Raw genomic sequence first — 27,989 nt, 5'->3', positions numbered from 1 at the left:
TAGGCCCTCTGCTTGTGGTGGTCTACCCCACCTCCTCCACACCTACATCCGGGGTGGGGGAGATGCTAGGCTTCCTCTATTTTTGCTGCAGGAGCCGCCCCATGAGACTTAGGAGCACCAGGATGTATTATGAAATCATCATTTCCCAAGCTGGAGGGGCAGCTCAGGGGGTGATCTTGTGATGTAACACATTGGGAGACCAACCTGGTTTGCCTAAGACCTAAGAATTTCCTGGGATGTAGGACTTTCAGTCTGAAAAGTTAAACTGTGATGAAATTGATCACACGATGTGACAGTTACATTCTACAAAAATCTATGGTGCCTTACAGTAGATTCCTCCTTTGGAGAATTCTGTCAAGTTGTCAGGGAATCATGGACTCTCAGTGGTTCAAGGGAGAGAGAACTCAGTGATCTGTGAGTCTAAAAGTTGTTGTAGTCTCATGTCTGCATGAGGAATGGGGACAAGGGAAAATTGGTGCATATTTGCCCCTGCTAATAGAAGGTGGCCTGTGCTCAATTTAAGGTGAATGTTGTCCTGTGGAAATGAGATCCCATTTTCAAAAGAGGCCTGAAGTCTGTACGTGCGTGTTACAGAGACAAATCAAGATATACTGATTTTTGATATTAACAACTACTTTTTCAAAATGTAAACATTATGCAATGCAACAAAATGTAACTGCAGGCCAGTCTGGTTCAATGGCCATTGATTGACAGCTGCTGATAGAGTCTAACATTGTACAAAGGAGGAAATGGAAACAGAGTCCAGTGAGGGCAGAGCAGGGCTGAAGAAGCCAGGCCTTTTACCCAGACTAAATACTAGTTTCTGTTGAAGATTAGTTAATATTTTTATGGTGGAGGAACTTGTAAAAGAAAAAACTGGTTGAGCATCTACTGTGTTTCAGACCATTGCTTCCTGATTTCAATGTAAACGATCACGTCCAATTTTCATAATATACCTTTGAGCAACTTTCTCTCTCCATGCCTGTTTTCTCAGATGCACATAATACCAGCATATAACTTATGAGGTGATGGTAAAGATTAAAGGACTTAATTCCACATCAAGGGCTTGAAACCACAAAGTAAGCAGGTATTGGCTCTTACTATCACTGATACAGACGATGTCATCTTCATTGTGCATGTGAAGAAACTGATTTCTCAGAGGTTACCTAACTTGTCCATGATTGCCCAGCAGTAAATCAGAATCAAAGTTGAATACTGGGTGTCTGATTCTAAGTCTTTGCCTACTTGCTTTATCAGTGAGCTGATGCTTTACATTCAAGATAAGAAAAACGAAAAATTCAGTTTTTTATCAATGGCAACCATGATCAGAAGTTTGGTGATTTTTCCTTTTCCTGTGAGCCCAGCCTCATCTGCAGTGATGGAAGGGAAAACGTTACACAGATAATAAAAATGGTGGGTAATAAAAATAATTTCAGCTTGGGCATTCATTATGCAATTTGGAGGCAGATAATTTATCTTCCTAATTATGTTTTGCTTAAGTTGATTTTAAAATTGGCTTGTTTATCCTGAGCACACACTGATTAACAGCAGGGAGAGGTGGCCTAGAAGCATCTTAGGTGGTAGAAACTGAAGATATTTTGAAATCTGAGGGAATTTCCATGGATGATTCTCATGTAGCTAGTTTCTATTGAAGACTAGTTAATATTTTTATGGCGGAGGAACTTGTAAAAGAAAAAACTGGTTGAGCATCTACTATGTTTCAGACCATTGCTTCCTGATTTCAGTATAAACGATCACATCCAATTTTCATCATATACCTTTGAGCAACTTTAAAGAGAATGATTTTGAGCAACTCAAGGCTGATATATTGAGGATACTCTGGGAATAATAACTATTGTGATTGGTTGTTGGGAGTATTTAAATATAAGGTTACAGGTTGCAGACTTGGAGAGGTGAATGGATCCCATGCTTCCGGTTCATTCTTCAGAGCTAAGCAGAGTTCAGACAGTCAAGGTAGGTAGGTCAAATAAAGAGAGGCGAGCCAGCTGGAGGTGACCCCAACAGTTTCCTTTCCATTGCTATCCACAGACGATTAAATGCCTATTACGTACTGTGAATTTTGCCAGTTGCTGAGGATACCAATGAATAGGGCCATTGTCTGCCCCTGTGCAACTCCACAATCTAGTAAGGAAAACAGATATTGCAGCCCAGTTGAATCAGTGCTGTAAAAAAAAAAAAAAAGACAGGATCAGAGCAGAAAGAGCAGAGAAGAAAGGGAATCTTTTTGCCTTAGGGCTGCGGCATCCATCCCTCACGCCTCCTTTACTCATTCAGTTTCTAGGGTGGGGCAGAGGAGAAGTACAGCAGTGAGTGGGAGGGCTAGAGGTTGGGTGTGGGTGCTAGGGCCCCTGCAGGCTCAGAGTCAGCTGGTCTTTGACGGTTTCAGCATATGGGGGCCACTAGCAACAGACATGGGAACGGGAAATGAGAGTCAGAGTAGCTCTCCTGTTCCTCTGCAGTTGGCATCTTTAATGGTTCCAAGTAGCTGCCCTCTGGCTCAGCAGAGGGACAGTGGCTCCTGGCTCTCATAACTTCCTTTGATGGCCCCTTCAGCTTCAGGAAGTTACCAACTGCCCCACTGTCCCCTGGTTGGTGGCTCAGTTTTCCAAGTGACTGTAAAACCAATGCCTGTGTGAAGTTCATTTTATTTAAAGAAAGAAAGTGGTTTCTGTATTTCTGGGTGGACTCTGATGAATATCAGCAGAGCTGATATTTGAGTTGGTTCTTAAAGAATGAAAAGTTGGCCTGGGGTTGGGGCTCAGTGGTTAGAGCGCCTGCCTCGCACATGTGAGGCACTGGGTTCGATCCTCAGCACCACATAAAAATGAAGTAAAGATATTGTGTCCACGTACAACTAATAAATAAATAAATGCATCGTGTCCATCTACAACTAAAAATATATTAAATACCCTCTCTCTCTCTCTCTCTCTCTCTCTGTCTCTCTCTCTCTCTCTCTTTTCTAGGTAGACATCCAGGGAAGTTTGTGTCCTAAATATACTTGCAAGTATGAGACTCTCGACTATGGGGTTCCCAGAGGCACAGACAATCCCATCAGTGGGGAGACACTAAAAGACTTTCAGAAAGAAAATGAAATATTTAGCTATTTTAGAAACTCATTTAACCAGTTCTGCTCAGTGAAGATTAGTAAAGAAAAGAGCAGGGTGGGCATGTAGACGAGTGAAGAGACAAGTACCATGATTCAGGGCAGAAGTCACTGAGCCTTAGACTCTGTACAACAGCTTGATGGCTAAGGAGGAGAGGGCACACCCTAGCTGTTATTCTCTTATTTCCAAGAAAAGAAATCTCTTATTTTCCTTGCCCATAATAGGTGCTCAGTAAATATTTGTTGAGTGCTTTAATAATATTTGAGTAACTTATTTGTGTTACAAAACCTTAGTTGTGCCCTTTCTTCCCCACATTGCTTCCCCCTAGCTGAAACTTTGCTTGGTCTGTCCCATGGAGTTCATTGCACGCTGCCCTCAGGTTTCTGCTTCCCCTTTCAGGTCATCCTGGAATTCACACTGCTTCCAGACCCCTCTCTCTACTTCCTCAATATAGTCCTTGATTAGAGCCATTCAATAAGCAGGTACTTATAAATACGCAAAATGGACATTTACTAAGCATTTAAAACCTGCCAGGCACCTGCTGAACACATACCACACCTTTGTCTCAACCCTCCCAATGGCCCAGTGATATAGTTATCTTTCTTCACAGAGGAAAGAGGCTGAGGAACTTGTGGCAGGTCACACAGCTAATAAATGGCAGAGCTGAAATTCATACTCAGGTACACAACTCGAAAGCCCAGGTTCTGAGCACTAGAATAGACTGCCTAGCACTGTGCACTGTGTGTAGCTGGGGATATAAGGAAATGTTAAGACAAACCCATTGGGAAAAAAAGGTCTACACACCAAGAGTAAACTCAATGCTAAAAATGCATTGTAACTCAAGGCAACAAAAGAAGAGCTGCCACAGGCCAGGATGTGATGACTCCCAGTCTGAATGGTAGGGAAAACAGGGAGGGAGGTCATCCTGGTCCCAAGTAATCAAGGAGGCTCAAGGAAGGAGGTCAGGTTTAACTTGTGGCTTTCCTGCTATTTAAGGAGACCTGTGAATTCCTTTGAAACAATGAAAGAGCAATTAGGAGGTCCCTAGTGGACTGATTGTAAACTGCAGCAGGAAGTTAAAGGAGGGAGAAAAATTCATATGAACTGGAGCAGGGCATCTGTTTGGTGGTCCAGTTCTGGACTCTGCGGATGGAGCCTGGATGAGTTCCTGGGTGGAATAGCTTTGATCACTCCACTGAAGACCCATTTTGTACATGCATATTCTTAGGTTGAAATAGACTTTTTTTCTGGGACTCCATGTTTTCCTTTAAGTGTGGCCTTTCCCCACATCACCTGTGATCATAGCAGGGAAGATCCATTCCACTGGAGCTGAGAAAAAGCCACCATCTCTCCCAGCCCAAGGGGTGACAGTAACACAGGAGACTTGAGTTTACTTACTTGGTGGTGTATACTTATTAGGTAACACAGAAAAATATCCTCAAGAACTCCAAGAAGAAGTTGGAGAGTCTCAATGGTGAAGTGAGAGAACGCCTATGCGTAATCTCTCTATCTTCTTAACCTGTCTGCCATTTTTTCCCTTGGGGAACTCCTTTCCGATTCTATATGGTCTAAAGTGGTCTTGATCCCATATGCTGTCTCCCACCATAGAGGAAAGGGTATAATGCAGCTGGTCACTCAAATTCCTCCATCCCTCCTGCCATAGTTATTGAGCCGAGCCTGGAAAATGGGTAGGCCCCTCCTCTCCAGCTGGGCTAGCCTTGAGCTGCAGGAGAGCACCATTTACCATGGCAGGGCTGCACAGGAACCATCGCTGGGGAACGTTCTGCAGTCTGGTGGGCTCTCGGCTCATACCCACCCAGGGTATGAGTGATGAGTCTTCTCTGGTTTCTTAATGGATGTACGTTCAGACACTCAGAGGATAGTGAGTGTCTCTCTTTGGTGATGTGGGGCCTTCACAGTGTTAGTCTGGTTATTCCAAGGAAGCTTAAATTTACTTGCTGGAACAGAAATACATAATGGTTATATTTAAGGTTAAGATTATACTTTGCTTCCTGAAGCAGAAGCACATAATAGAGGCATAAATCACCAGAGGTGATTTGAGGAGGGAAAACAGTCATGGCTGCACATAGGCCTTACTTTTTGGCATTCGGTTAAAGCAAAAGGACGTTGTAAATATGTTGACAATTTTTTTTTCCCCCAGAAAGATTATACCAGCTTACATTTCCACGCAAGATCTGGAAGTATCTTTTTCTCCCTGGCTTCACCAAACCCAGGTATTTAAATTTTTAAAAAAAATCAATTTGATAGATAAGAAGTTACATTGTTGTTATTCTGGTTCTTATTTTTTATTTCTAAAGAGTTGGAGTCATTTTCATATTTATTATCCATTTATATTTCTTCTTTATTATCCATTTATATTTCTTCTCTGGGTAATTTTGAAATTTCCTGTTGGTATGTACATCACTTTCTTGTTAACTTTTTAGTGTTCTTTGTATAATAAGGACCTCTCAAACTTATCTACCTTAGAGATTGCAAATATTCTGTCATTTTCTTTGAATTTTTATTATGATTTCAAAACTATAATTGCAGTATAATTTATATACAGCACAATACATACACTTGAAGTGTATGTCACCAAATTCTGATAAATGTATATACTCAAGGTATTATGACCACAATAAAAATAGAACATTTCTGTCACACCAAAAAATTTTCTTGTGCCATTGTATATAGATCAGATTTCCCAATTGATGAGTTTATTCTTATTCTAGAACTTCCTATTCATGGAATCATATAATATGTACTTATTTCACAAAGTGTAATGATTTTTAAGCTTCTTCATGCTGTTGTATATATCAGTAGTTTGTTCTTTTTTCTTGTTGTGTAATATTCTGTTATATGACGATACCACAATTTGCTTATCCATTCACCTTTTGGTGAACATAGGTTTTTTTTTCCAGTTTCAATCTATTATGAGTCACACTGATATGGACATTTGAGTACAGATCTTTTTGTGGGCATATGTTTTCATTTATTTTGAGTAAATATCTAGAAGCAGAATTGCTAGATCATACGGTGTTTAACTTTACAAGACACTAGCAAACTCATTCTCTACTCCCACCAAAGCTGAGAGTTTCAGCTGCTCCAAATGTTTTTCAACCTTTAGTACATTTAGTATTGTAGTCTGCTTAATTTTAGCCATTCTAATAGATGTTTTTGGGGTATTTTGTTGTTTACTTGGTCTTCTCTGATGACTAGAGCTGTAAACATTGTTTTATGTGCTTATTGAATATTTGTATATCTTCTTTTGTTATTGTTTTAAATATTTTGCTCATTCTTATTGGGTTGTCTTATTTTTGAGTTGTTAAGAGATTTTTTTTGAGGATAATGTAATCACACATGTAAGCAATTCTATGGAGTATACCCCCCAAAATAAATAAACTTTCCTAGAACTAATAATTTAATTTAGCAAGTTGTAGGATACAAAGTCAATATCCAAGAATCAATTGTTTTTTTATATGCCAGCAACTAAAAATTGGAACATGAAATTTAAATTATCATTCATACTATCATCAAAACCCTAAACTACTTAGGGATAAATTTAAGTAAAATATATCCAAGCGAATATATGCAAAAACTATAAAATACTGCTGAGAGAAATTAAAAGATATGCTTTAGTGAAGGATTATGCTATGTTTATATATTAGATTTATTATTTGTAAGATGTCAGTTTTCCCCAAATGTAGATTTGACTAACCCCAATCAAATCTTTCAGGCTATTTTATAGAAATTGACAAGTTCACTCTAAAATTTATATTGAAGCAGAAAGCATCTAGAAATGTTGAACATTTTATAAAAAAGAAGAACAAAATAGAATGACTTGTGCTGATTTCAAGACTTAAGGAGTTGGAGGTATAACTCAATTGGTAAAGTGCTCGCCTGACATGCAAAAGCCCTGGGTTCAATCCCCAGCACCACCACCACCACAAAAAAAAAAAAAAAAAAAAAAAAGAGAGACTTAGAATAAAATTATGGTAATCAAGTCAATGTGGTATTAGTGAAAAAAATAGATCAATCAAATCAAAGAGAGTCCAGAAACAGACCCATAAATACATGATCTTTTACAAAGATCACTTTAATGAGGAAAAGAGTCTTTTTCAACAAGTGGTGGGAATAACTATATCTGCATGAAAGAAAAATGTTCCTCAACCTGTATTTCAACCACTGCAAAGATCAAATTAAAAGAATCCAGAGTCTAAAACATAAAAGCCGAAACTTTAAAATTCTGGAAAACAAATTAGAAAAATATTTCTGTGACTTTAGGTATAGATGGAGTTTTCTTAGAACACAAAAATTACTAAACATAAAAAAACAAAAATTGAATTTCATCATAATTTTCTCCTCTCAAAATAATTAATAAAATGAAAAGGTGAGCCATGGTGTAGGAGAACATGTAAAATATATATATTTGATGAGGGTCTCGTATTATAGATGTTTTTGATATATAGTTTTAAAATTTTTATAAAGTTAAATTTATCAGTCTTTTTTGTGATTTATACTTTTTGACATTGTTCTTAAATTCTATTAACCCCAAATTTATAAAAATATTTACAATTTTCTGACTTTTTAAAAAATATAATTTTTAGTTGAGATGAACATAATACCTTTATTTTATTTTTATGTGGTGCTGAGGATGGAACCCAGTGCCTCACATGTGCGAGGCAGGCACTCTACCACTGAGCTACACCCCCAGCCTTTCTGACATTTTAATAAATGTTAAAATTATAATCTAACATCAAAATATTTAAAATTTTATTATTTCTGAATTAACTTTCAAAATTTTTTCAAACTGGGTGGGGAGTGTCGCTGTGTGGTAGAGTGCTTGCCCAGCATATGTGAGGTCCTGGGTTTAATCCCCAGCACAGCAAAAAAAAAAAAAAAAAAAAAAAAAAAAAAACAACCAGAAAACAAACTAAAATAAAACCAAATTATCCTAATACTACCTATTGATGTTCCATCTGTCCTCCCAATTTAAAATTTTATATGTATTAAATCTTAAATACTTATGGACACTTGGGTCTGCTCTGGGTTGTTTATTCTGTTTTCCAGCCATGGGAATAGTGAAAGATTCTTATTTTATTTTTTTTTTTTTGTACCCTGTGAATGCTGATGCTTTTTTCTCTCTTTCTCTCTTCCTTCTCCTATTCTTTTTCTCCCTACGGCTTCTCTTTCCACCTCCCTCCCTCCGCTCCTCTTTCCTCTCTTTTCCCTAAAGATTATGTTGACTTCTAATTGTTCTCCATGCCAGCCATCTTTTCCCCAAATCATCTTGCTGTTATATTTGGGTTTCATGAGAATATTCTTGATTTTAATACCTAAACTGTGTTTACTTGGAGAGAGAATGCAGCAACAGCGGTGTCCTTGCTAATGGAAAGCTTGCCTCTTTATTACCCAGTAATTCCAATGGGTAGGGAGAAAAATCTGTCACTTTTTCAAGTTATAGGAGTCTAGTTTATAAATTGCCTATCCCAGGGTCCAAGCCTGTCATTGTCCCACGGAATTATTAACAATTTAAAATAGTTCTTAGTGGTATTTGACTTATTTGCACAAAGAGTTGGTTCCATATTTGCTTTAACAAGACCTAAGGACTAAATAGAGTTGACTTCAAATAAAAAGACAGGTTAAAAGAGAACATTAATCTTACTCATGGGAAATGATTTTTTGTTTTACTTTTCAAAGTAGCCATTTGCCATTGATTTTACCCATGAAAATCATTTGCCATTGATTTTACCATGAGGGTCAGAAGTGGGATTAAGGGGACCATAGGAGAGCACAGCAATTTGGGTGGAGAGAGGACTGGAGAGATGACTTACATAGCAATCCCCGCCCTCTAATAATAGTCTCTCCACATTTCTTTGGTCTTTGGGGAGATTTTTCTTCAATTTATTGAGAGAGAGGATTTTTATATAGGGTGTTCATATAACTCAGTTGAAGTAATGGACAAGAGCCCTTTGTAGAGGTGGACATGCCTTATAAATTTAAGAAGGTATTATTGTGCTTCTGAATGTATAAGGAAGACTGAAAAAAATTAATTACTAACTAAAAACTGTTGATAGTAAGACTTAAAAAAAATCTTCATTTCCCCTCAAATAACCACTCTTAACAGTTTGGTACCAATTTTTCCAGTCATTGCTTATAAGACAGAAATGGGCCACTTCCACTACAAGGATATAATAAGTAGTTTCTTCCCCCAGTTCAAGGACTGGCTGAGCAGCTGTTTCACAAAATCTGGCCACTCTCCTTCTCCCTATCACAGACTCTGCCCAACTGGCCAGTAAATTAATAAGACTTAATGTTATCCAGGCTTTTAGTCAGAAATTATAAAATTATAGGCCAAAATCTCATAAAATTGTTGGGGAGTTTATGGTATGTGGAATCACATTTTCAGAACTCCATGTTCTTTACAAGCAGAGCTTCCTCACGATTTGTAGCTTTCTCCCTGGATCAGTGAAATGTGGCCTTGTGATCCCATGACCTTGTTGTCTTCTTTGTATTCTGCTGTCATCTGTTAAGGACATTGAAGGCCAACCTCTAATCTTACTTTCTAGTAAATAAATGGTGCACATGGCCAGGACAAAACTCTAAATAGCTTAGTGCTGTGGAATCGGATACAAGAGAGTTCTGCAGGAGGAGGAGGAAGAGAACAGCACTTGGGGTGACTTGGTGGACTTCAGGATGGAATAACCAGCACAGCATGCTTCCTAGCTGTGGAAGGTAGGCACTGTGGAGTCTAGTCCAGCTCTTCTGTAAATGAGCCAAGTGGGCAATGCTCAGTTAGGCGGCTTCAGAATTTTGGGCTACTTTTGTTCATAACAGGATTAGCAATGCATGTGTTGTGCCCATCTCATGGTGTTCTTATAAAAATTGTGCATGATCAGAAATGCAATATGACTTTGTAAAGTACAAAATGATGGGGATTCTTTTAGGGATGGTACCCTTGGACCCATTCACTCTGAGAAAAATGAAAAAGCCAAATGTTCTGAAAACCATAGGTCAAAACTACAAGTTTACTTCTACTTGCTCAGCCTTCCCAACTCATTTACTTTGTGCCTGCCAAGACACAAAGTCGAGGAGGGAGAGCTGAGAAGAACCACTCATCTCTCAACTCAAAGGACTAAATGGTGATAAGAAATAGTATTTACAGTAACCTCATATTCAAAGCACTGCCTTTGCTCTGCTTCTTGCCTCTTATGTGTGAGAACCAATGTTCCCTCCACCACCCCAACTTGCAGTAGTGTTAACAGAATTCACTGGAAGCAGAGAATGTTGGTTGTGAGAAGGGTGGGAAGGGAGTGCACATGTTTCTGTGGCAGAGAAGGGACACAGCAGGAGCCCTTGAGGGTATCAGAAATTCCCTAGGCAAAGTGACTTGAGATAGTCACAGGCAGAGCTTTGGGGAAGTTCTGCACCTCTCTGAACATCCATGAACTTGGATTTTGGTGATTGTAGCTGATAATGAGCCCAACTCCTGAGCCTGCTGGGGGCACATAGCAGTGGTATACTGAAAAATGATTAATAACTGGCCTGGTGGGAGAAACAGGGTCCTTATAGTGTTTGCCAAATTCTCTGGTATAAATGCTCCCTCCATAACTGAGTAATATTCCCACCCATGAAGATTCACTAGGTGCATGGAGAAGAGTAAGTGTAATGAAATAATTAGGATAGGATGAGGTTTAAATATCAATTATTTTTATTTGTAATATAATTTAATTGTATGTCCATATAATTTAATATTGCCATATTTATTAATTTAATATAATTTAATAATGACAACCATCTTACAGAATTCCTGAAATTTTGACACTTGGCTCCCACGAGGCAGTACAAACCAGTTTCAGCATGTCATCGGGTCCAAAGGAAAAGACAAAAATCTGAATGTGTAAGTATGATATAATATCCAACCTTTACAGAGAGTATAAGGCTCCTGACTACCATTCATTCATCACTACCCTGGCAGGAGAAGAGCCCTAAATGGAGTTTATGACAAACAACAGGGCTTATTTATTTATTTTGATGCTGAGGATTTAACCCATGGTTGTTCTACTACTGAGCTATGCCCCTAGATATGTTTTAAAAATATTTTTTAGTAGTCAATGGATCTTTTCTTTCTTTCTCTCTCTTCCTTCCTTCCTTCCTGTACTGAGGATCAAACCCAGGACCTCACACATGCCAGGCAAGCATTTTACCATTGAGCCACAACTCCAGCCCCACCTACCCCAGATATTTTTAATTTTTATTTTGAGACAAGGTCTCACTAAGTTGCTGAGGCTGACCTCAAACTTGTAATCCTCCTGCCTCAGCCTCCCAAGATGTGGGGATTACAGGTATGTGCCACCACACCTGGCACAACAGTGTTTCTTTAATGAATTACTACAACCAAAACCAGTAGCCTTTCCTAGGCTGTCAAAAATTTTCCATGTTACCTTATGGATTCAACCACATACATCTAGTAGAGAAGAGACCTGGGAGGCCGGGGTTACAGAGAGGGTGAATTTTGAGATGTAAGGAAGACAGGAGTTTGGTTTGGACATGTCCCTCAGTGGTGGAGCATATGCTTTGCATGCATGAGACCCTGGGTTCAATCCCCGGAACTGGGGCGGGGAAAAGGATGGAAGATGGGACGTGAACAGAGTCAAATAGGATACCTCCAGAAGGTCTTGGAAGCCAACTATGGTATTTGAATGCTGGATGCACAGGTTGGGAAAGGAAGCACCAAAAATGATGGGGGGAAACCAACTCCCTGCAATTCATGATTCTTCCCTGGGCTGGTCCTGGCACAGTTCTTGAAGAACTGTGTTCCTTTGTGAGATTCTTTCAGTAAAGAAAAAAAAATTTTTATAAAATTGGACTCGCAGAATTCAGGCCACAGATTTGTCCTCCACCCTATAATGGGACATAAAATGAGAAGGACCTGAAGTCTAGGTCCTACTCCATTCTTCCCCATGGAGTACACACAGAGAGAAAATTGGCCAAGTGCCATTTCAGTCCATTATCAATCCAATCTACTTCTTTTTGAGTGGGAGCAGTGTTAGAAATGTAGTTCTAAAAATAACATTGAAAGATGTGCCATTCTAAATCACACCTATGTAAAGCCAGGTTAAAGTTTTCACGTGTGTGCACATGTATGTATGCATGTGTAGGGTGGAATGAGAGGATGAATGATATCTAGTGTGTAATAGTAATTTTCTCTCCTATTTTTATAATTTCTTTTTAGGCAGGAGATGCAACTTGATCAAGGAGAGGGATGAAAGGAGCCTGTGCTGCTGAGGACCTGCCAGGACCTATCAGGACCCAGGTACTGCGCATAGCACCTTTTCTCGATTATCTCATACAATGCTTGCAAACCTTGGAGGCAGGTGATTTTATCACAGAGAAAGAGTAACCAGCCCAAAGTCAAACAGTTAGGAAGAGAGAGAACTATGCTTTAAACTAATCTAGTAGACACCCAAAATCACTGTCTTTTTCTCTATGCTGTGCTGCTGTTAAGCACTTTGTTCATCAGACCAGAGATTGCCAGAGGAGTTGGGTCGTCATCATCTCAGCATAACCAGCACCAGAACAGTACTTAGCACAGAGCAGAGTTCACAAACTTTTGCTAAATGTAATGATTTCAAAGCAAAAACTTAGCATCTGAATGTTTGGCAGCATGTGAATTGGGACGACTCTGCCACTCTCTTAGGTGCAGTGAGTTGAAGTGATTCTGTCCCAAGAGTCAAGACATAAAACCAGAGAATGGCAGACGTTACTCCTCGTACCTGTAGTAACGGTTATTGGTTTATTCATAAGTGTGGCCCTGTTTGCCGGCATTCCTTGGCACACTTTGAAATCAGATGCCATTTGATGATAAAGATGTGTTGGATCGCACACCGCATCATGTCTATTTGTGGCTTCCGAGCACAAGAGCACTTGATACTATTTGAGAAAACTCAATACAGGAATAGCTAGATTTCAAAAGAACTTGCAGTTGATGTTTTGTACTACAAAATTGTTTACCATGAGCTTCCTTTAGTCGGTCATATTCTAGAGTATGTTTAAAATATGAATCAACACTCCCAGGCTGATTTGAACACCACTTTCCTGCTGTGTGCTGAAGTTGATGGGGGAAGCAGAGACCACCATCCACACCCACCCACTCCTGGTACAAGGAGACCCTCAGGTCTCCCCTTCTCCTTTCTCTCCCGGAAGAGAAACGTCCCCTCAATCTATTCCTAGGAAGTCTGGTAGAGGGACAAGCTGGCTGCCTCCGAGAAAGGACATTTGAGTGGAAGAGCATAAGCTGGGGAAAGCTGAGAGGACGAGTAGAAGGAATTGTGACATTTTTAGGAATGTCACCTCCAACCCAAGAAACACCCATCCCGGGGAGTGAGGCCTACCCCGTGGGACTGTGAGAGAAACATGGTCCCCATTGACAGAGCCCCCACCTGTTTACACTAACAGCTTCCATCACCCAAGAGGGTAAATTGAGCTGATTCTTTGATGATGAGGAAGTTAAGTGGAATGTGAGAATCCTCACTGCTGACGTCAAGCTTGCCTTTCATTTTATTTATACCCATGACATTGTGACACGGGATCTAATTTTCCATTGTATTTTTTCCTCTGTTAGGAACCAAGTGATGACAAGTGAATTTGTGTCTGAGCCTGGAAAAAAAAAAAGTATTTTAAATTTAAAATCAGAGACCATAGAGGAATCTGTGTCTATCTCTTTCTTCCCACAGCCCCCTCTTCCCTTTAATGGCTAAACTAACCATCCAGAAAGTCAAGGGAGCACACTCCTGCAGGGCATGGCTGCCTGAGAAGTCAGGGCTGCCAATATCTAGTTGCCCACTCCTTACCCATGACAGGCTGTTCCTTCCTGGCACGGGTGCTGGAGAGAGGCCAAGAGCAGTGAGGCCACACAGCAGCCTTGGCACAGAGCCTCAGCTGCTGTCCGGGCATGCAACAGGGCTCTGGCTCCTCAAGTGTGGTTCCAGCTCCCTGACCAGCATGAACTGCCCATGCAGGGGCTGCCCAGCTGCCCGAACTCTGGTGCAGTCCCACTTCTTCTGCCCCTTCAAGGCACCGGGACAATAAAGGAGAAGAGATGAATCTGGAAGGAATGGTTGGGACAAAGGCAAGTTATCCCCCATGTGTAGAAACAGCTTTGGGGGATATCCCATAGTGAAGAGAATGGTATGTATGTCCCGTAAGTGAGGAGAGTGGACTTATCTGAAATTCTTGTTCTATTGCTGAAGGAGGGGCCTTGGCCCTACCAACCGCCTCCCTCTGTTATTATTTAGGGCCTTGAACCCACAGACAGCTTCTCTAACCAGGATCTCTCTTCCTGCCCTGAAATAAAAACTCCCCCTGGGTCCCCATGTGCCTGCTGCTCTTCCAGCAGGGCCTCCTGTCACCAGGTTTGCAACAATGTTTTTCAGCCTCTGACCCCAGAGAAATCAGACTTCCTTGTACTCAGTCCAGAAGATGTTTGTTATTCAAGATTCTGATGCAGAGATAAGGGAGGCCTCAGGCCTTTCCAGTTAGTAAACCAGCAGGGTCTGAGGATTTAAAGAAACCAAGAAGCACAAAGACAGACACCCCCTGCAAGGCGACACAGGGTCAACTCCCGTCACCTGAAATCTTCCAGATATTTGGAAATGAGTGTCAGTGAGTTTCACTACATCGACCTTGGTTGTTGTGTTTGGTTTTGTGTTGCTTATGTTTGTTCGGAAACAAAGGTTTCCAGGAGCACCAGCAAAATGGGATATGTGTTTATTGAATCTGTTTTAGTTCATTCACTTGACTTAGTGCTGCCTTCTACTTCTCTGTCACTTTTCTCTGGCAATCGAGGTAAAATGGCATGCAATCAACTGTTATCCAGAGGGAACACCTTTCTAGACGACTTGGTATCCCACCCATCACTGGGCTACAGGCTCAGGACTTGCTGGGAGGGGGTGGTCTTCTTGCAAAACAGTTCAGCACAAGTCTTTGGAATTCCAACGGCAGTGGCCCACATTAGACCCAGTTCTGAAGGTCTGTCTGTTCCCTCCAGACAGATCTACCGTGAGCTTTCTACTAGGTGCTGGGGCAGAGATGGGAGCCAAGAGAGAGGTATGAATGAGACATGGGCCATTCCCTGAGGCCAAAAGCATAGGAGTAACACAAGTTTGCAGAGAATAGTAATGGCGGCAAGAAAGGCCAAGGGTGGACTTGGCATGTAACTGAAAACTCTAGGTTGTATTCTGGGATGCTGGTGTCAACCAGCAGTCCTTTCCCAAAGGCTCATTGGAGGGCTTTTTGGGGCAAGTGCACAAAATTTATAGTCAGTCCTAACAATGAGAATTTGCCCTTGCCAGTGAGTTCCTGGACGAATGTTGAAGCCTCTAGTTTGGACACCACAGTGGGAGACTCATTGGACTACAGGACCAGGGTCATTAATCAGGTGAAGAGAGAGTGGTAATTTCAAGGAAAGGAGGTAGTATGTCTGGAAGAGGATGAATCAGTGTGTTGTGATTTGGATGTGAGGTGTCCCCCAAAAGCTCATATGTGAGACAAAGTTTAGAGGAGAGATGATCGGGTATGAGAGCCTTAATCCAATCAAAGAATGAATGCCCTGATGGGATTAACTGTGTGGTAGCTGAAGGAGGGTAAGGTATGGCTGGAGGAGGTGGGTCCCTGGAGTATGACTTTGGGTTATATATTTGTAGCTGGGGAGTACAGCCTCCCTCTCTATTTTCTGATCATCACACGAGCTGCTTCCCTCCACCACACTCCTGCCATGATGTTCAACCTCACCGTGTGTCCTGAGGAATGAAGCTGGCTGTTTATGGACTGAAACCTCTGAAACCATGAGCCCCAAATAAACTTTTCCTCCATTAAAATTGTTCTTGTTTGGTCTTTTAGTCACAGCAGCATAAAAGCTGATGAAAACACAGTGGCCCCGTGGCTGTGCAGAACTGGACTCTTGTCCCCATCCTGAAACTCATTGCAACAGAACTTTTCCAGTTGTGGTGTGTCTAAGAATGTCCTATCAACCCCCCGGAGATGTCCTGCTGCAACGTGGGGTTTTACAAATGTATGATCCTGCAGATTCCGTGAGGGCTTCAAGTGTCATGGTATGCAGAGGGCTGAGCACAGGGTCAAGGCTCAAACCATTTAATTTTCTTTCCTCCTCCATTCCATGACTTGAAATTTAGCCCTATCTCATGTTACCTATTTTAGCTCTAAGAGAACATGCTCCTGAGTTGTAAACTTCCTGGGGAAGTCAGGTTGCTGAAGTGCAACCCTACACCTGGAGCAAAAAGAGTTGATGTGGAGTGATTCATAATACTTAAATGGGATCTGGTCAAGTCGGTGTCTATAGATAAGAAATGTGGATACCATTTCCTAAGAGCAGCTGTGTGTGTGTGTGTGTGTGTGTGTGTGTGTGTGTTTTCCTCAATCACACCCAGTTCAGAAATGTCATAGGATTTAAACCAAAGAAGGTATGGGTTAGGTTTTGGGAGCAAAACTGGCATTTGACCAGTTCAATTACAACCACATTCATTGAGTGCTTTTTCTGTGCTGAGTGCTATGATAGGTGTTGGAGAAGCTGAGGTGAAGAAGACTTGCTCCCTGCTCTTAGGAGCACACAGTCTCACTGGGAGATGGACATACAAATGTCCACAGGGCAGTGGGATAAAAGCCACACCAAAGGCCTGTACAAAGGGCAATAAAAACTCGGGAGTTTTATTCCCCATTTCTGTCTGGGGAAGTCAGAGAAGGTCACAGATAGCCAGCGATGTCAGAGCCAAGCCTGGAAAGGAAACTTCTAGAGAATTAACAGAACTGGAGGATAAATGAACAAATCTCCTTTAAGAAATTTTTTATTATTGTTTTTAAGCTCTGACCTAAATCATTGTTATAGGCTTCCAGAAGATATGTGGCCACGTGGTGTTGAATTTGATTTAAAATATTACATAAGCCATTATATATAGAAACACATATGGAAACAATCTGAAAATATTTCTCCTTAAATATAGTGCCATTTGCTTTTGTGAGTTTTCTATTTCTGGTTGAATGTGTGAAATATGGTTTGGTCTTCTGAGACTCAGAAGAAATTACATCACCATCCCAAGCAAAAATGATTTCAGTTGCTGATTTGGCCATTCATTTATTTTGTCAGTCAATAAACATTTAGTTAGAAAGTTCAACTTGTGAAGTCCTGCAATCAGTCAGTCAGGGACACAAAAACACATAAGACACTGTCCTGCCCTCAGGATCCTTCGAACCCAAAGAGTAAGAAAAAAATACCTCGCCATAAATAATTCTGACCCAAATGGGTAGTGATGTCTGAACATGCAAACACAGTGATCCATGGGTCAAGAGGAAAACAATCTGTTTAATGGTTGGGTTGACCAGAGAAAGTTTGACTATTTATGGAGAAGGAGCTGTTTGTATTGGCCATGTAGGGTGGGAAGGGACTGGATGTACAGAAACATGAGTGGGACTAGCTCTCTTAGGTGGAGGAAAATCTCTGAACAAAATAGGTGGGTAACTTGAGATCAGTTGGAAATGGCGCTTTGTTGGGGTTAGGAATATAACTTGGTGAAAGAGCTGGCATAGGTAGATGCCAGCCTCACAGGAAAGTTTGAACACGATTCCCCCTGCTGTGACTACTTGGAATTTGACATGCCAAGTATTTGTCATGTGGTTCCTTGGACATTTGTTTCAGTTGGCATCTCAGGCTTGACCTTAGACTTGGCAAAATTTTGTCTAACCTACGATATGTTGTTTACAAAAATATCCCTCTATGTAGTACTAGTAATATCACAATGATTTTAAAGGTCACAGATTGAAAGTAGAGCCTTTTCTTCAGGAATTTATATTTCCACATCTGGAGGTTGAAGGACATGGGTTTTGAATCACAGTCCACTCAGAAAAAGGCTGAATGCTTATTTACACAGGTATGGACAGAGTCAAGGGATGGCATAGTGCCTGTGGGTTAGTGAAAGCCAGGAAACAGCTCCTACCCCTAGGCAGGTAGTAGTGTGACACAGGAAGAGGCAGATATTGGATCAGGGAAGGAGGTCTGGGCTGTCATGGAGGGACACAGCTACTTCCCATGCTTCCAATCCTGTGCTGATGCTACCAGTTGTCTGAACCTGCCTGGAAGTGAGAGGGCAGGGGCCCATTGATCCACCCTACAGATCGGCTTCCTAGGATGCAGGGTGGGGGAAGGAAGGACAGAGAGCCAATTGGGAGGGACAATCAGACGTTGAATAAAAAATCCCAGCACAAGCTGGTTAGGCTAGCTCATACCTATAATCCCAGCTGCTCAGGAGTCTGAGGCAGGAAGAAGTTCAAGGCCAGCCTCAGCAATTTAGTGAGACCTGTCTGAAAACAAAAAAATAGAAATGTAGATGTAGACCAGGAACCCACCTCTCTCAAATTTCCCAGCACAACCCTCTCTATTTTTAATATTCGTGTGTGTGTGTGTGTGTGTGTGTGTGTGTGTGAGAGAGAGAGAGAGAGAGAGAGAGAGAGAGAGAGAGAGAGAGAGGTGGGTACTGGGGATTGAATTCAAGGGCACTTGACCATTGATCCACATCTCCAGTCCCATTTTGTATTTTATTTAGAAATGGGGTCTCACTGAGTAGCTTAGCCCCTTGCTTTTGCGGAGGCTGGCTTTGAACTTGCTCCTTCCTCAGCCTCCTGAGTCACTGGGACTACAGGTGTGAGCCACTGCGTCCACCTCTAGTTTTAATGTTCGTATTATTCCAAAAAATCCAAGCTACAGTATGCCTTCATTTGACAAATATGTTCCATATATCCATTTTGTTCTCAGAAATTTATATAAGATAAGAAACACAGGGAACAAATTGGTTGGATAGAAAAATGGATGGATGGTGAAGGAGTATCTGATTGAGACATTTCACTAAGTAGTAACTCAATCAAATGATAAGATTGGTGTACAAGGTACTGGGCCAGGTTGGCTGTTGTTATATCTTCAGTGCCTAGCACTATGCCTGGAACTTAGTAGATGTTTAATAAACATTGTTCTGAACACTCCATTAATGAAACACCAAGAGTACCCAGCAACACAAATGTGCATTTAACAAAATTAGGGTCAGGGGCTAACATTCTTGGGCCTAGGAGAAGCAGATGGTGACAGTGTTTGCTTTTCTGCTTCTAGTAACTTTTATTTTTTCCACATTTTTTATTGGTGCATTATAGTTGTACATATGATGGGATTTGTTGTTACATATTTGTATACAAGCATGTAATATAATAATAAAATTTGGCCTCTAGTAAATTCTAGACCATTTAATGATGGTGGAAAGATAAAAAATTGTCCTTTTCTCAATCTTTTTTAGTCATTTAAAAGAGCAACATTATAATCTCTGCATCTTAACCTCAATAGTTTATTCATTTATTCATTTAGTAAAAATGTATTGAGCCAGGCGTGGTGGCACACGCCTGTAATCCCAGCAACTCGGGAGGCTGAGGCAGGATGATCTTGAGTTCAAAGCCAGTCTCAGTAGATTAGTACTTAGCAACTCAGAACCTGTCTCTAAATAAAATATTAAAAAAGGGCTAGGGATGTGACTAGGTGGTTAAGCACCCCTAGATTCAATCCTTGGTACCAAAAAAAAGTGTGTGTGTGTGTGTGTGTGTGTGTGTGTATCTATATCTATAGATATATCTATATAGCATATAGAAGTAGCACTTTATGGGCTGGGGATGTGGCTCAAGTGGTAGCGCGCTCGCCTGGCATGCGTGTGGCCCGGGTTCGATCCTCAGCACCACATACAAACAAAGATGTTGTGTCTGCCGAAAACTAAAAAATAAATACTAAAAAAAATTCTCTCTCTCTCTGTCTCTGTCTGTCTCTCACTCTCTTTTAAAAAAAAAAAAGAAGTAGCACTTTAATGTAGATGCACTTACACCAAAGTGCTATATATATATATATATATATATATATATATATATATATATAGAGAGAGAGAGAGAGAGAGAGAGAGAGAGAGAGAGAGAGAGAGAACATGAACTTATTTTGTGTCTAGGAATCCAAAATTAAGACAGGTATAGCTTCGGCCCTCAAGGTGCTTAGTCAAGTAGTAGGAAGAGATGGGACATTAGGAAATTGCAATATTAGTGCTGGCTAGGGGAAATGTAGGCTGTGGGGCAGACATAGAGGTGTGGTGTCAGAGCAGGTACGTTGAATACTGAAGGACTTTCCCATTTCCTTATCCATTCACGTTTCCTGTTTACTTATCTCTGTCATCCATTTTACCTCTTCATCGCCACAACCTACCCATCTCTCTACCACTTCTACCCACAAAATACTTCACTAAGTAAATGGCTTGTGATGCAAATTCCTTACTGAAGTAGCACTTTTAATGTAGATGCACTTACACCAAAGTGCCTAAACCAACCAATGAATATAGGTAGATTCCATTTAATCAGCTACTCTGAAAACATACGAAGAGAATACAGTCCTTCCTCCCTAGTTTTATTAGCCTGTTTTCTGTTACTATAACGAAATACCTAAAACTGAGAACTTATAAATAAAATAGGTTTATTTACCTCACTGTTTTGGAGGCTGAAAGTCCATGCAGCATGGTCCTAGGTCTGGTGAAGGCCCCATGGCAGATGGCATCATGGTGGGAGCATGCATGCCTGGGAAAAATCACGTGGTGAGAAGGGAAGCCAAGGAGGCTGGAGAATGGCCAAGCTTGTTTTATTATAACCCTCTCTTAAGAACTAATCAGGGTCCCACGAGAACTATATTAGTTCCTTTGAGGTCAATGCCCTTAATGACCTAACCAAACACCCTCTAAGCCCTACCTCTTTGAGTCCTAGCACCTCTTACATCACCACATTGGGGACCCAGTGGGATATCTAAACCATAACATCAGTTCTTGGTAGAGAAGGGTACAAGAGGTCAGGAGGGTACAAAGCGGATATCTGGATTAGAAAGAGCAAAAAATACAGATACAGGAAGGGAGGCTGAGAACCCTGTAGACAAACCTCATGAACTACAGATTTTGATTTGGAGAATCAGTAATATTTACTTCCAGTTCTTTGCAAACAAATAGAAAGTATGTGAAGAGGGTTGTTTGTGTTTATTTGTTGGTTTAATTTTTAACTTCTAGCAACTGAAGTTAGGATATAAAGTCTCAGAACTGTTGGTACAGGCCTGCACAGTCCATATCAGCACTGGTTCATCTGATTTATAAGGGTGGTTGGCTAGTTTTAAAACACGGGCAATTTTGTTATAAATTGTTTCTTTCTCAGGTGGTTTTGTTAAATGAGATATTTGTGTATTTGTGGATAATGAATAGTAATGGCAGGAAAAAAAAACAATTTGGGGACGAAAAGCAGAGCAGGAAAAAAATATATATATATAGTGCAGGTCAAAATCCAAGGACCAGAAATTTCCCTTTATTACCCTCTCTGAAAAGCCTATTGGTAGTTGTGAGAATTTGGTGAAAATGCATTTTAATTCTTAGATAAGTTTGGAAAATGTAGGTATTTTAAAATCTGCTCCCCTGCACCCACTACATCTCAATTTTTAACAGAGTGAAAAAAATCCCCTTCTAGATCTAGAAAGTGTTGCTTAAGTGTATGTATATGTGTGTTGGGTGTGTGTGTATGTGTTTCATTTTCTGTAAGAACATTATTTTGGATAGGATTGAACTCTTTACATTTATAATCTTAAGGGAATTTAGCATTTTGGTGACTTTTTTTTTTTTTTTTTTTTTTTTTTTTTACTATTAGCATACTTAGTCCTTGGCTTGGAAGAAGTTATGTTGGGACCAACCACTGGCCTATGAGCTGATTCTTGTACCTTCCTGCCATCTGCTCAAATCTGACTTGTCCCATCCTTTTATTCTGTTCATCCTGGAAAGTTGGTAGTCATTTTTGAGGCTGGACCCCTAGGTCTCCTGCTCAGAGCTTCCACTCTGACCTATATATTGACATTGCTGGCCTTTTTGGCTAACTCAACATTTCCCTTCACCTGCAGGCCTGTTTCTTCTTATCTATGAGACATCTTTCCTGGGTGAAACTGGGTATCTCAAATCCAACATGCTCAAAACTTTTCTGCATCAGGGTTTGGTTTTGCTCAACCTGATCCTGTGGGAGGTACCAGCATCACAGAGTCACCTACACATAATTCACAGGTTCCCAAGTCCTATTCTACCCCTGGATTTCTTTCCTATATATTTTTTTCCTTCCTTTCTTGTCCATTCCTAAAGCCACTGCTCTCACCAGCTCTTTCTGGATTATCATTAATGATCTCTGTGTCCCCATTGAGACCAATGCTACTCCTTGCTTCTCTCATGCACCAGGTTTATGGGTGTGGTTTTATAGTTATAAGGCACACATCCCCATACCTTTCTCATATAAAGTCTTTCAGCAGCTCCCCATTTTCTAGCTCTTTCAGTTGGTAGAAAAATCATTTAAACAGTCCTACTCTCTCTGTTCAGGTTGGCCTCATCTCACAGTCCTAGCTTCTTAGTGTCTGCTGACATCTCCTCCTCTGATCACCCTTAAAGTGTTGGTAGCTCAGAGTGTGGATTTCCACACTCTTCTACTTTATGGTGACATGACCCCTGTAGGTCACCTCCCAAGTCCCACCTCCCACAGCTCCCATACATGGATGACCCCCAAATTCATGGCTTCAGCGCAGACCTTTCTACTGAGCTCCCGGCACATAGATCCAACTGCCTCCTTAATACCTTCCCTGGTGTGTCTAATAGGGGTCACACTGAAAAGGCCAAAATAGACTTCTTGGTTTACTGTGCAGTCTTTCCTGCTCCTCTTTGGCCCTTCTCCACCTCAGTGAATGAAATTCTCCCTTTCTACCCCCTTGTGTGTGTATACCTATATATGTATTTTGTATATATGGTAAATATTTGTTAGAAAGGTATTTCCCACAGAGGCAAATTTGTTCAATTATGAATTCATTCATTTGCTCAGCAAATTTTCCTCTTTTGCGATGCTGGGAATTGATCCCAGGGCCTTGCCCTTGCTAGGCACATGCCCTTCACTGGAATGTAAACACCCAACTGCTCAGGCCAAAAGCCTACAGGTTATTTTCTTTCTTACCTCTCCATCTACTCCCCATATCCAATTCATCACAAATCCTGTCAAATTACTGCACTCAAAATGCATCCCGGGGCTGGGGTTGTGGCTCGGTGGTAGAGCGCTTGCCTAGCGTGTGTGAGGCCATGGGTTCAATTCTCAGCACAACATGTAAATTCATAAATAAAACAAAGGATTATCAACAACTAATAAAAAAATATATTTTTAAAAATGCATGCATCCCAAACCTGCCTGTTTCTGTCAGTCTCTGTTGCTTTCTCCCTAGTCACCACCATCTCTCATTTGGATTATAGCAACAGCCTCCTAGTACTCTACCAGTCTCTAGCTGTGATCCCCTACAATTGATTCTCTATCCAGTGGCCAGAGTGATCTTTTCAAAAAGCAAATGATATCATGTTTCTTTTCTGCTTACAACCCTCCCAAGGCCACCTGTTGCACTGCAGCCACACTGGCGTCCTGTCACTTCCTGGAACTCGGAGAGCAGTTTCCTCCTACCTTAAGGATCTTGTATTTGCTCTTTCCTCCTCTGGGATCCTCTTCCCCAAGATCTTTGCATTCCCAGCCACTTTGGATAATGCATTTGCCAATTCAAAGATCCCTACAGAGAGAAGCCTTCTTTGACCTCCCAAACTACAGAGGCCTCCCTCTTAGTTTCTTTCTATTATAGTAATTTATTTTATTATCTTCAGATCAGGTCACAATTATCTTTTTCTTTCTTCTTGTTCTGTAAATTGTCTTTGTTCCCTTTGTAGAATGTAAGTATCACTGTATCCGCAAGTATAGATTTATTTTGTTTACCATCTGTCCTCAGCACCTAAAATGATTTCTGGCACATAGTAGTTGCTCAAAACTATTTGTTGAAGGCGGGGGATGTAGTTCAGTGGTAGAGTTTTGCCTAGCACGTTCAAGGCCTGGGATCAATCCCCCAGCATCGCAAAAGAAGAAAATTTGCTGAGCAAATGAATGAATTCATAATTGAACAATTATGAATTCATAATGAATTCTGGGAAATACCTTTATAACAAATATATACTGTATATATATAATGTACATATATATGTATATACACACGTGGGGGGTAGGTAGGGAGAGACTTTTGTATGCTTTTCATCACCATGAAAAAATACTGTAGTTGATTAACTTCTAAAGAGTAAAGGTTTATTTTGGCTCACAGTTTTGGAGGTTCTATTGGTTCAATTGGTATTTCATGTTGGGCCTGTGGCAAGGCAGCACGTTATGGCAAGAGCATATGGCAGAGGACATCTGCTCATCTTGATGGCCAGGAAGCAAAGGAGAAAAAGAGGAGGGGATCATGGTACTTCTATCCCTTTCCAGAGTATGCCCCCAATAACCTAAAGACCTCGGCCCCATATCCTAAAGGTTCCACTGCTTCTTAGTAGTGCTACACTGGGGATCAAGCCTTTAAAACGTGGACCTTTGTGGGGATGTTCCACATCCAAATTAAAGTAATAGTATAAGTATCAATGAAGAATGAGAGGGACTGAAATGGCAGCTACTTGACACTGTGGCTTCTCCTCAGATACAAGTGCAAGACTGTCACCCTTAGTGCTCCTGCTGATAATGAATGAGAGATATTTTAGTGATAATGTTGAACTAACCAGTATACATAACCTTTGCAAATTTGTAACTCTAAGCCACAGAGCCAATGCTCATGTCTGTGACAGCTGCAGGTATACTATGAACTTTCAGTTTTTCTCTTTTTGACTTGAGTCATCCTGAGGGCAAGGATCCAGTTGGAAAATGTCTGGTCCAGAGTTCTATGGAAGTCATTTTTAGTTTCCTCAGAGTATCTTTGGTTGTTTCTAAGATATGAGTATTATTATTTGGGGCTAGGATCCCAAATTTATTCACAGATTTAGAGTGAGGGAGACCACAGGTGATACCAGGTGGCTTTTTGTAGTCTATTCCTGTTACCATTTGTGTAGTTCTTTGGCTTGGGGGTAGGTATGTTGATGATGGGGTGATACTCTGCCAACTGGATGAATGAATTACAAGGGGGGAGTTTAATCTATGTGTTACCAGTTACATTGATAATCATGGAAGGTAAACCATGGACTTAGTTTTTCCAGAAACTGTCAAATAACATTAGCACTCAACAGCACTGATCTTTCACACTGTGGTAAACATCAACTTATTAACACCATCAACATCTTCAATCTCTGGGGAAGAATGCCCAATGACATGTTCAAAGGAACCTAAATGGTACATCCCATTTGTTTTAACCTTCTTAATGGAACAAGAATTGTGTTATCAATAGATAATGTTTAACTTGTACAGTTGAGTGATTGGGTTTCTATTTTCTTCCTGGGGAAGAAATCACTTTTTTCCCCTTCCCAATCTCTGCATTTTGAGTAGATGTAGACCTGAAACAGTAGATGAGACTGTACATCTCGAATCACCAGAAAGCCAACAAGCCAACAGCGAAACAGAAGTCACCTTATTCCTATGCATATTCCAAGCAGTAGATACACAGAGAGCCATCAGCAAAGCTTCCCCATAAATGCCTACTTTCCTTAAGTAAGCAGCATGGGGGAAGCAGGGAGTATCTGATAAATGGTCTCATGGAGACTTTAAAGGCACACAAAGTTACCATAAATAAAAATATTTACAATATTTAGGTAAAGCAAAGAAAAAAGAAAACACATAAAGGAAATTTCAAGCCCTATCAAATCTGAGAGGGGAAGATATTTCTGGGTTTGAGTAGAGGAGAGGTGGATTGTCTGCTGCATCTGTGTTGAATCATGCTATGTTAGCCATTGCCTACATACTTAGCTTGGTTTAGAGAGAGATGACAGGGGTTGAGGCGTTGTTTCATTCCTGGTGTTAGGGGTGCAAAGGAATGGCAATAGACCAGTGATACTATCATGGAAGTGCTGACTGGTTGGTACAGAGAGCAAGAGAGAAGGAGGAAGAGCAGACAGCTGTGGTTTGACTTTGGAGTGGTTAGTATTTGGAATCAGATAGGAAGCTTGGGCGATGAGCTATTGGCGGGACTCACACTTAGATACATCCATGTCTAATGGGAAGTGTGCTAGAAGAGCTTCATTATGCAATTTTAGATTCCCCTGTCCTATCTCAGCTAGCCAGAACTCTGTGTTTTGGTTTCTTTTTTTATTTTCCTTCTTTCTTCCCTTTGCTTCAAATCCTTTTCCTTCTCTTTCTTCCTTCTGTCCCTTCCCTTACCTTCTGTTTCCTTTTCTTTCTTTTTTTATCTCTTCCTTCTTCTCTTCTTTTAAAATCACACACCACTCCACAGTCCCCTTTAAGGTGCATAGTAGATAATAAATACCCAGTGGGTTAAGTGTTGGTCTCTATTTTGTTGCATTATAGCAGGGATGGAATACAAAACTTTTAAATGTTAGGTAACTTAAAACCTAACAATTCATGCAAACCTTCAGAATTGGGGCTATGTGTGTTGAGACACATTTTTTTATGCAATATGTCTGAAACAATAGACCATTTGCTGATTGCCACAGGTACCTACTGTGCACAGACATCCTCCTAGCTCTTGAGGGCTCTTTTGGAAAATCCCCACACTCAGAGGAGTGAATAATATGGCTTTTGTTTTTCTTTTATAGAACATTAGAAGAGGGGTTAGGGGTCGTGGCTCAAGTGGTAGAATGCTCGCCTACCACCTATGAGGCACTGGGTTTGATCCTCAGCACCACATTAAAAAAATAAAATAAATAGAAGAGGATTCCAAGGAATTGATACTTTATCCCTTCCCATCATGTCTTCATTGTTGTTTTCCTTTATCCTGTTCTCCTTTTAATTTATTTATTCTTCTTTCAGAATTTTTATTTTTTGCTTTGGTCAATTTACCCTGAGTTTTTCAAACTGTTCATTCACCTACTGGGTTATTTTTGTCTCACATTAGAAGTTTTTCTTTCACTTTATGTCCCGCCAAATCTCAACCTGAACTTGATCATTTAGGCTTCCAGTGTCTTTGCCATCCTGCTTTTCCCTGTCTGTACAGGCCTAAGGCTATGAGTATGAAATAATGATTGACATGCTGCTAATTTAAATGACCTTGGTCCTTCCACCTAGCCCCCTACTGCTACACTTTTCCATCTCTGGAAAGTAGAAGTGTATTAGTTTTCTATTGCTAGTTGATAACACACACACACACACACACACACACACACGCAATACACACACACACATTTAGTGATTTAAAACAGCACATCTCTTACCAATTTCATTGGGTCAGAAGTCTAGGCATGGCTTTTTGCATTCTGTTTTAGGACCTCTTTTGAAAGCTGCACTCAATGGGTCAGCTGGGACTGCAACCTCATCTCAAGGCTGGGGCTGGGGAATGACTCGCTTTCAGGCACTCTTGCTTGTTAGCAGGATCAGCTCCATTCAATTGGTTGATCTGAGGGCTCAACTTTCTTACAGACTCTTGGCCATTTCCTTGCCATATGGGACTCCCTACCATGACTGCCTGCTTCATCAAAGTGTGCAAGAGAAAGAGTCAAATCCTAGCAAGATTATAGAACCTAATCCATGTGGTGACATCATGGTTACCTATATTCCATTGACTTATTCCTTTGGTGGGCAGCAAGTCACAGGTTCGCCCCACACCCAAGGGGATGACCCAGGGCATGAACACAGGGGGTGAGGACAGTTGGGGGCCATCCTAGAATCTGTTCACACAAGAAGGAATGATTTTGTGGAAAAATACCTTTGCGTTTCTAGAAAAAGACCTTAAAGTCTATATTAATACTGCTGTCACGTGTTATGGTAGGACTTTAT

At 40.8% G+C, this 27,989-nt stretch overlaps 2 long non-coding RNA genes across 2 annotated transcripts; both read left to right on the top strand.

Moving 5' to 3' along the window:
* Positions 1-9,718: 9,718 nt before the first annotated feature.
* Positions 9,719-12,437, top strand: LOC139705704 (uncharacterized). The gene is made up of 3 exons (XR_011707514.1): positions 9,719-9,860; positions 10,931-11,025; positions 12,361-12,437. It is a non-coding gene; the product is annotated as an uncharacterized lncRNA (long non-coding RNA).
* A 1,622-nt stretch (positions 12,438-14,059) lies between these two features.
* Positions 14,060-15,974, top strand: LOC139705703 (uncharacterized). The gene is made up of 4 exons (XR_011707513.1): positions 14,060-14,256; positions 14,561-14,789; positions 15,479-15,564; positions 15,830-15,974. It is a non-coding gene; the product is annotated as an uncharacterized lncRNA (long non-coding RNA).
* The last annotated feature ends 12,015 nt before the right edge of the window (positions 15,975-27,989 follow it).

This window comes from Marmota flaviventris, chromosome 5, assembly GCF_047511675.1.
Source record: "Marmota flaviventris isolate mMarFla1 chromosome 5, mMarFla1.hap1, whole genome shotgun sequence".
Taxonomy (NCBI): Eukaryota; Metazoa; Chordata; class Mammalia; order Rodentia; family Sciuridae; genus Marmota; species Marmota flaviventris.
Note: the sequence above shows the minus strand (reverse complement) of the source record. Positions and strands in the feature narration are given on the sequence as shown.